General features: G+C 36.9%; 1 pseudogene; it reads right to left on the bottom strand.

Annotated features, from left to right (window-relative positions):
- Positions 1-8,470: 8,470 nt before the first annotated feature.
- LOC101831298 lies at positions 8,471-9,421 on the bottom strand (annotated as a pseudogene).
- Between the last annotated feature and the right edge of the window lie 679 nt (positions 9,422-10,100).

Genomic DNA, 10,100 nt, shown 5'->3' with positions numbered 1-10,100 from the left:
CTGTAACCATCAGAGTAAAAAAGGACATTAACAAGTAACTCATCTTTGATTCCAGAGGAAGAGCTGGAGTTACTGCTTACTAACTTGGGCTTCAGTGAACATACAGCACAGCATACAAATAACACAACTGCTCTTCAGAAAGCCCATTTCCTCTTTCCTCACATCCATTAATTTCCATGTATCCGGAGGAAATGCATATAGAATTTCAATGTTTCTGAACATTATTTCCCCTGGTTTTCTTAGACTTTGCCAGGAATTATGGCAGAATAGTGTAACATTTATATAACCCATAGGGATTTCTCAAGGCAAAGATTACCTACTGTTCATCTTTGTTTCCTGGAGCCTTCCCTGCTATCAGAACTCATGATATCTTTCTCTTCACTGTCTTGATACTGCTGCAGTTAACAATACAGTTGCCTGTGCTACACTAGGAATAATGTAGTTAGAAGAAACATAGTCTGTATTTTAGAACTTCACCAGAAATTTATTTTCGCATATTGAAAAGAAAATAGTTATCTTCTATAAACCTCTAAAACATCACTTGACTTAAATGAGAATATGCATCTGAAGACCAAGACTTCTTAGAAATTTATTAGAAATCCAGGAAATTGGTCTTTCTGTTATGGGATTTCTTCCTACATTGAATGAGCTCTAGAGGGTAGATGTATTGGAGCTTATGTCTGTATGCATTCTTATAACTAGTGTTCGATGCTTACAGACAATATCATTTCCCAACAGGAGTACCTGATCCTCAGGGCAATGATCTGACTGGTCCCCTTTCTCATTCTCCTCATTATACTTTGCACAACTCTGAAAGAGGAATATCCAGGGATATGCCCATTTGCCATTTGTAAAGTAGTAAACATTAGACCAATGAGCAACATTGCACAAGCATTTTGTACAACGAGACGTTCAGGTCAATATAAATTTAAATCCAGATTTCCTACTTTATAACTGCAAAATACAGATTTCTTACACACACACACACACATATATAATTGTAAAATAGTTTTCTAAAATGATTTGTTTTATATCAGCATAGAATTCTTCCCTAGAATATATAAAACTGTGGTTCAATTTTAGTATTGCAAAAAATTACAGATTAATATTTTTCATAAAAGATATATTACAGTGTGTGATTCAATGAAATGATTTACAAAATATATTAGAATTCTAATTATATGAAAAGTGGCTGATAAGTTTTAGCTGCCCTTTATTCTACATTCTCATTGGTATGAATTAACTTTTTCAATTTAAGCACTATTGGCATATGAAGTAGATATTAACTTGTGGTCCTGTTCACCATGGAGTGAAACATAAACAGTATCTTGGACTCCACCCCCTTTTCATTTATATCCCCTCCCAATGATCACATATACCAGTTGTCAGCAAAAGTTTTTCTGTATCAATTTTAAGACTTTCTTAAGACTTTCTGTTTTTTTAAAATTTTTATTACATTCTTTAAATTAGAAACAAGCTTGCTTCACATGTCAATCCCAGCTCCTTCTCCCTCTTCTCCTCCTGCACACCCCGACCAGCCTCCCCTCAGGCTCCCACCCTATCCCTACTCACTTCCCCATATGGTATATCCAGAGTTGGTCGTTTCGTTCAGGGCCGGGCCTAGATCTCCTCCAAGAGTCCAGACTGAGAGAACATCCCTCTTTGTGGTATGGACACACAAGTCCATTTGTATGCCAGGGATAAATGCTGATCTACTGCCCAGGGCCCTATAGATTGTCCAGGACTCTTCACTGACACCCACATTCAGGGGGTCTGGATCAGTCCCATGTTGGCCTCCCAACCACCAGTCGGGGATCCAAGAGTTCCGCATTGTTCAGGTCACCTGTTTCTGTGGGTTTCACAAGCCCAGTATTGACCCCTTGGCTCATCATTCCTCCCTCTCTGTCACTGGGTTCCAGGAGTTCAGTTCAATGTTTAGCTATGGGTGTCTGCCTCTATCTCCATCAGTCAATGGATGAAGGTTCTAGGATAGCATATAAGGTAGCAGTCAAACTCATTATCAGGGATAGGCATTTAGTTTGCCAATCGGTGTCATCCTTGTAGATCTCTGGAAATCTCACTAGTGCCAGATCTCTCCTCAAACCTATAATGGCTCCTCTATTATGGTATCTCTCATCCTGCTCCCCTTTATTTTCTTCCAACTTAGTTTTCCTTCTCCTCCATGTCTTCCTCTCCACTTCTCTTTTCCTCCTGTCTTTTTCCCTGCTCCCTCCCCACTCCATGCTCCCAATCTGCTCAGGAGATCTTTTCTCATTCTCCTTCTCTGGGGTACGATGCATATCTCTGTTAGGGTCCTTACTGATTCCCAGACACTCTGGCAGTGGGATTGTAGGCTGACACTCCTCTGATCCATGTCTAAAATCTATATATGAGTGAATACATATCATGTTTGTGTTTGCAGCTATCTTTAAGCCAACATTACCTTAATTGAGAAAACAATGAATTCCTGTGATTGGTGTAACTACAATACATGTGTTCCACTTACTTAAGGAATCAACATTTACAATAGCCTGTAAAGAGGGAAAGCAGAGGCACACACTTAAGAACTCTGAAAACTTATGAGGAAAACACAAATGAAGGCAATCTTCTTGATTTGGGATCTTTGTTAGAGTAGGACAAGTAAGTGTACATTCATTTTCTTCACATCTCAAAAGTCATATACTTTTATAATGAATATTATAAGTGTCTGCATTACATTTGGGGTGTCTTGGGTTTGCTCAGTTTTATAGTATGATCGATGAACAGGATTTCAAGGATCAGTATATATTTGTTGTTGTTTTTTCCTACATCCCAATCAAAGTCTCCTCTCCCTCTCCTCTTCCCAGTTCCTCCCCAACCCAACTCCATCCAATCCTCCTCCACTGCTTCTCTTCAGATGCAAGTGTGCCTCCAATGGATATCAGGCATTCCAATGGATATCAGGCATTCATGGTTATAGGTATTCATATTTAACAGGTTTCCGGTTTTAATTTTGAACAAAATCAGCTATAAATAGCACTTTAATTTTTTTGAGAGTACGACAAAATTAGATCATTTTTCCCTTCCCCTTTTTCCTTCTAAGCCCTCCAGTATTCCCTTCTAGCCCTCTTTCAAATTCATGGCCTCTTTTTTCATTAATTTTTGTTACATATTAATTACTCTTATAGGTGTGTGTATGAGTGTGAGTTTGTGCAAAAAAGGCTGTGCCAGCAGGGAACTAAAGAGGGCATTAGACCTCCTGGAGCTAGAGTTGCAGACAGTGTTGAATTGCATGAAGAGTGTTTTGGGTTCCTTTTGAGAGTGACATAAGTTCATGACTGGCCCAGTAGCTGTGTTTTCCAGAGGATATTGTTGTGAGAGATTGTGCTTTGAAAAGAAAGTTTAAAAGGCAAAGTTTTATTTCTTAGAAAATCTTCTCCTGGTCAAAATGATAAAGATTATAGACATAGCGTAAAACTGTATTTTAAATAAATTATAGCCTGAGAATATTACAGATTTTTAGAAAACAATTTCGTTGGTGACCTTTTGCCCATTTTGTATCCTAATTATTTTCATTATAGAATCACTTAGGTGGACATGTTTATACAACTAAGTATCTGATACCAGTAAGACCTTATATTGCTGTTTATAACTTGACCCTGATCTATTAGCTATAGACTTCTCTTTTCTTTGTAAAGCATAACTACTTTGGCAAAAGTCATCCCATCAATCTGAGGCCTTCAGTTCTACAACCAATGCTTCAAGGGTGATTTATTTCTGAAAGTGGGAAATAAGAAAGAAATGTCTTAACATGTCAACATGGACACAGAAAGCATGAGATCTTGGTCACCTACATTATTCTCATTTATCCCAGCAATTTTCCAGTATGCCAAGTTGCAATAAAGATTATAAATACTCTGGGTAAATCACTTTTTTACTTACCACAATTTATACCTGAAGTGTAGGAAAGCAACTAGTGAACAGTCAGTTACCTGTGCTATTCTTACTGACAACTGTAACAACTGGTTTTCTATGAACACAGCCTCTCAGATACCAGGTTAAGAACATATTTTTTGTTTGTTTGTTTTTTGTTTTGTTTGTTTTTGTGAGGAACTTGAATTTTCCATTTTATCCTGGTTGGCTAACTCATTTTGGTTCATATAACCTTTTTGATCTCATAAATGGTGTGCCTCAACTTATCTGTTAGAGTGAAAACATGTATCAAATTATCTCTCTGTAAAAATACTGTTAGTTTTTAAAATGAATAAAAGTTATCTACTTAATAACCAATTCTCCCAAAGTCTGAATTTTGGCTTCTGTTTTAGCTGTCTTGTTTTTCTCAGTATATATTTGTGAAGATGTGTGTGCATGTGTACATGCGTGTGTGTGTGTGTGTGTGTGTGTGTGTGTGTGTGTGTGTGTGTGTGTGTGTGTGTGTACAGTTCAAGGTGCTACTGAAAACACCAGATTGGAATACAGCAAGTTGGATGCCTGAAATGCATTGGAATTGTTTTCTTTACAGGTCAGTTTGTGCACGAGATTTTATTATTGAAGTCTTCTCTACTTGTTTTAGCAATGACTAGGCTTTCAAAGTGTCCTCATCCGGACCTTAACCCTGTACATGAAGGTACCTGTCTGAATTCATTCCTCCAGTTTTAAAGATTCAATGAAATTAGATTAGAGCCTACACCATAAACCACATTTTAAAATAATCACTACATTAATGACCCTGTGTCTATTTGTTGATGTCAATTTACTAAAAAGAACTAGCATTCCTGGGTCTGCTTTAATATTAGCCATCATTAATAAAGTAAAAAAACTTAATTTCCTTGAAACACCAATATCATTATGTGTGAGATAACATTTTGTATCATTAAAACAAAATAAAGTTTTCAATTATATAGTTGTATCTACTTATATTTAATTTAGTAGAGTTAGCCAAAACATTATTATTAAGCATCTAGATACTACTATATAACAAAGAATTAAGAAAAGCTACCAGGTACAGAAATTTGAATGTAGCAGTTGCTACATTTTATTTTATCTTTTTACTTTTTATTTTTCAGACAATCTTATTTTACATACCAATTCTAGTTTCCTTTCCCTCCTGTCCTCCCACTCCTCCCACCTTCTGCCTACCCCACTCCCCATCTATCCCTCAGAGAGAGTGAGGCCTCCCGTGAGGAATTATGAAAGTCTTCAACAAAATCCAACCCTCCTTCAGGATAAAGGCCTTGGAGAGATCAGAAATACAAGGAACATACCTCAACATAAAAAGTCCAATATAAAGCAAGCCAACATGTAACATAAAACTAAGTGGAGAAAACTCAAAGTGATTCCACTTTGGAAAAGTGGAAAAGACAAGGCTCTCCACTCTCTATTTTATTTTTAAAATAGTATTTTTCTCCTTTGAAAGTTTTATTCATTCATATATAGTCATAAGACATGTATTGACCACATCCATACAGCATTAGCTTTCTCTAAATGCTTCTAGTGACCCTGCTCCATTCTCCTCCCAACTTTATGTTTTCCTTTTTATTGTTATTAATAACCCCATGTCTAATCAGTGCTACCCATAAGTACATGGGTATGCTGCTATCCACCAGGGCACAAGCAACATACCAGTGACCATGTCCCCCAAAGAGATTGACCATCCTCGCATTAGCAGCCATCAAAGCAAGTAGCCATTTCACTTGAATCTCAGGCACAAACTAGGACAAAACTTTATCATTTATCTCTGTCTTGCTTTCCAAAAGCTCCCAAACCACTTTATTGTTATTCTATAACAAGTATCTAAATAAATAAATACTTTTCATACCAATAAAATAAATTCCCTTAATTACTTGAAAATTGACAACTACTGCTATTTTTCTGTGTCCAACTCCTCTGTATGTTATGGCTATATTGCAATTGAATTTTTTAAAGATTTTATTTTAGGTATAGGAATATTTTGCTTGAATATATGTAGTATAACACACACACATGCCTGGTAAACTATAAGAACAGAAGACTGCATAGCATCCACTGGGACTGGATTTAGACATGTTTGGGAGTTGACCTAAAACCAAATCCAGGTTCTCTGTAAAGGCAGCCAGTGCTCCTTAACTAGTGAACCACTGCTTCAGCTCCTGATATTTTTTTTTAGTTTGTAATATATTCAAAACATTTCCCTTTCTATTTCCTCCCTCCAAACCCTCCCATATAACCCCCCATCTCCTTAAAATCCTAGCCTCTTTTTTTACTAATTGTTATTTCTTGCATATATACACACACATATATATATGTATATGCATATATACACCTTAACCTTCTCTGTATCATAATATTTATGTTTATATTTCAAGGGTTGATAATTTGGCACTGGACAACCACTTGGTATTTTCTTGCATGGGGAAGACCACCTTTCTCTCTCCCAGATTTCCTCAGTTGCCTATAGCTCTTTGTATAGGATTAAAACCCTCATGGGTTCATTTCCCCATCCCCATCCACTTTGGCTAAAGCTATTTAAACTGTTGATCTAGTTCATATCCACTAAATAATATACATACAAATGTACACAGGATATTCAATGGCAATGAACTTACAAACACCAATTATTACCATCAACTTTGACGACTCATTTACAATGACAACTTCAATAGCTATGATAATACTTGCCCAGTGACAATCAAGCTTCACAATAAGACAATAGCAATGGGAATAATGATAGAGGATGAGAAAGGTGCTCATTTCTGGGATGCTACACAACAATAATCTGCATTTGAGAAACACTACAATAAAATATGTGAAAGATGAAGTAGACAGCGTTGTGTAAATATGTGACACATTATTTAAGTTGTACAGCAGTTTTTGTTTAGAAACTAAGTCCAAGAGGACACAGAGCACAAAACTCACAGAATTTGTAGCCAAAAGCATGTCAATTTCAGTTATCTTTCCACATTGGGACATTATTACTACATGGGTGAAATAATGACATCAAAAAAGCTTCCAATGTGATACCTGATCATACAGTTCAGATCCTACAGCTGTGACTCATCCAGAATATTAGGGAAGAAATTGACCCTGAACGCAGAAAATGACAAGTTGGTATTATTAGATATAGATTATGTAATGAACTTCACTACAAATTAGCAATGAAATCCTTAACATATCAGGAGAGGTATATAAAATAAACATAGTTAAGACTTCAAAACAGTAAAAATAAAATAATATAATTTTTCTTTTGGCAGCACCCATCCATTCCTTTACAGACTCTTAATACATCAGCGTTAGTTCTAATTTTTTTTTTATTTTTGGATCACACAAATCTCCAAACTTGTGTCCTTACCTTACACACGATATGGGAGCTGAAATAATGTTTTTTCTGCTTCTCTATGCATCAAGGTTTTCACTGCCTGTCAGACTTTGTGCCAGCTCCCCCTTTTGTTGGGAATACCTTTTCTACGGCTTTCTCTCTCTGATCCATTGACAGAGCTCACAAACCACCTTCTTTGCCAGGCCCACCCTGATCACTCATTCTGAAGAAGCAGCATGTGTTCTCCATACCATTTCCTCCATAAAGACTCAAATACAAACTGCATGATTTCTTTTTACTACATAAACCTCTGCAACATAAATAATGCCATTGAAACATTCACCTACTAATTAAGATTATAAACTTAATTTCCGATAAGAACAAGCTCTCACTTGTTAGAATGTGTAGCTAGACTGTGTCAGTGACAACATAACCAGCCTGTCCATGTATCCATCATATTCCTGAAGTCAGACATGTGCACACAGATTTAGGTTACATTCATTTTGGCCTCTAAAAGTTGCTATTCCATTTCATGTCCTTAGGAATTAGAATAAGAAAATTTGACTTCTCTTTCCAAATTCCCCTAAATTTAAAGTGGGAAAAGAAATTAGAATGACAGGGACATTTATACTGCTCCTCTTATATTAGAGAAAGAAAGAAATCTTTCCCATCAACAGTTTGTTCCACACTGAATAGAGTTTTGCTAAATTAGGAAAGACTAAATCTAAGATCTTTGAAACAGTACATGTTCATCATAACTCTACAGGATCCTAGATGTTTCTAGTAAAACAACAACAACAACAAAAACTTTGCAATTTTGCCATTTCTGGATTTATTAACTCAGAACTTTTACTTTAATCTATATAAGCCATACACAGTGGTATATGCCTACCCATAATTCTAGCACTCAGGAGACTGAGACAAAAAATCACCAGTCTAAGATAATCCTAGGCCATACAGTGAGAAATTAAAAATTAGAAAACTGAAAACTAAGTTAGAGAATCAACAACTGAAGTATTTACTGTATTATTTCTGAGAGAATGAAGTCCTCACTTTCTTCTTCACATTACTTGTTCTGCTAGGATTCTCTCCACAGACTGATACATTGCTTACAGCAAGTAAGATCTGTATCTATAAAATAAACAGTGTCATCTGGAATAAATTTCATCATATTAAAAAAAGATAAACAGTGTTTGTCTATTTAAGCATGCTCTTCTTCAATGTCTTACTCAGTGCAATGTGGACATCCTTGTTCCTCAAACTGTAGATGAAAGGGTTCAACATTGGGCCCACAATGGTGTAGAAAACAGTGGACACTTTATCTTCACCCTCAGATCCAGTAGGAGAAGGTTTAAGGTACATGAATGCTGAGGCTCCAAAGAAAATAGAAACAGCTATTATGTGAGAGCTACAGGTACTAAAAGCCTTGGACCTGCCCTCAGTGGAACGTATGTGGGAAATGTTGGAAATGATCAAAGTGTAAGAAGTGAAAATGATCAAACTAGGTCCTATCACATTGACACCTACAACAATAAAAACCACCAGCTCATTAACGGCAGTACTTGTGCAGGAGAGCTTCAGGAGAGGAGGTATGTCACACATGTAATGATTGATGATGTTGCCATTACAGAAGGTGAGTCTCAGCATGCACACAGTGTGGGCCATGGCACCCACTAAACCCATTGTGTAAACACTCATTGTCATCATGAAGCAAACCTGATGGGACATGATAACCTTATAAAGCAGTGGCTTACATATGGCCACATATCTGTCATAGGCCATTGCTGTTAAAATACAACATTCATCAATAACAAAAAAGGCAAAGAAGAAGAGTTGGGTCATGCACTCAGCATGGGAGATGATGTTCTGCTTTAGAAAACTCACCAGCATTTTAGGGGTAATGACAGAGGAGTAGCAAAAGTCAATGAAGGAAAGGTTGAAAAGAAAGTAGTACATGGGAGTGTGCAGGTGAGGTTTCAAAACAATCAGAACGATCAAGCCCAGGTTCCCCACCATGGAGACCACATAGATTGCTAAGAAGAGGAAGAAGAGAGGCAGCTGGAGCTCTGGCTGCTGTGTCAAGCCCAGGAGGATGAACTCCTTCACTGTGATGGAACCATTACCAAAGGCCATTCCTCCTCAGGTCATATCTGTGAAAGTAGAAGAAATGGGAATATTATGATAATATCTTAGCTTTTCCCAGTACATACACTATAATAATATCAATACTCAGAATGGGAAATTACTTTCAAGAATCCCATTCTCAGCATTTTTCCTTTTCCAGTTACATCTCCATGTGTATTCACTTATAATACTAAGGGAATGTAGAAAGATGAATAGTGGGCTTGGAAGACAGTAAGAACACTTGCCTCCAAGTCTGATAACCTTAATTCAGTTCCCAGGATCCATATCAGGGAAGAAAAGAACCTATTCCTGTAAATTGTTGTCTCATTTTCAAATGAAAGCAGTAGAACATGTGCACTCACACGTATACACACAAAACAAAATAATAAAATATATTAACATTTTTGAGAATTAATATTAATTTATGTGTGTATTAAATATATATTGTTGTGAGGATAAGGGTCAGTCTGCTTCAGCCACCCTGCTTCACTTCTACCTGGGTGGCCCAACTCCTCCTCCTTCAGACTCCATGGTGGTCTTAGATGAGGGCATGAGGCACATTAGATTCCTTAGCCCTCTTAGAGGAGGTTTCCAAAGACAAAAAAGATCACCTTTTTGCATGGAGACTTCAGGAATGGACCTTCTTAACATCCCCTTCACAGCAGTGATTGTCTGGTAGATTTAGGGGTATATGATGCAGAAA

The sequence above is a fragment of the Mesocricetus auratus genome, unplaced genomic scaffold (assembly GCF_017639785.1).
Source record: "Mesocricetus auratus isolate SY011 unplaced genomic scaffold, BCM_Maur_2.0 Super-Scaffold_100022, whole genome shotgun sequence".
Classification (NCBI taxonomy): Eukaryota; Metazoa; Chordata; class Mammalia; order Rodentia; family Cricetidae; genus Mesocricetus; species Mesocricetus auratus.
The sequence above is the reverse complement of the archived record's forward strand: the minus strand, read 5'-3'. Positions and strand labels throughout refer to the sequence as shown.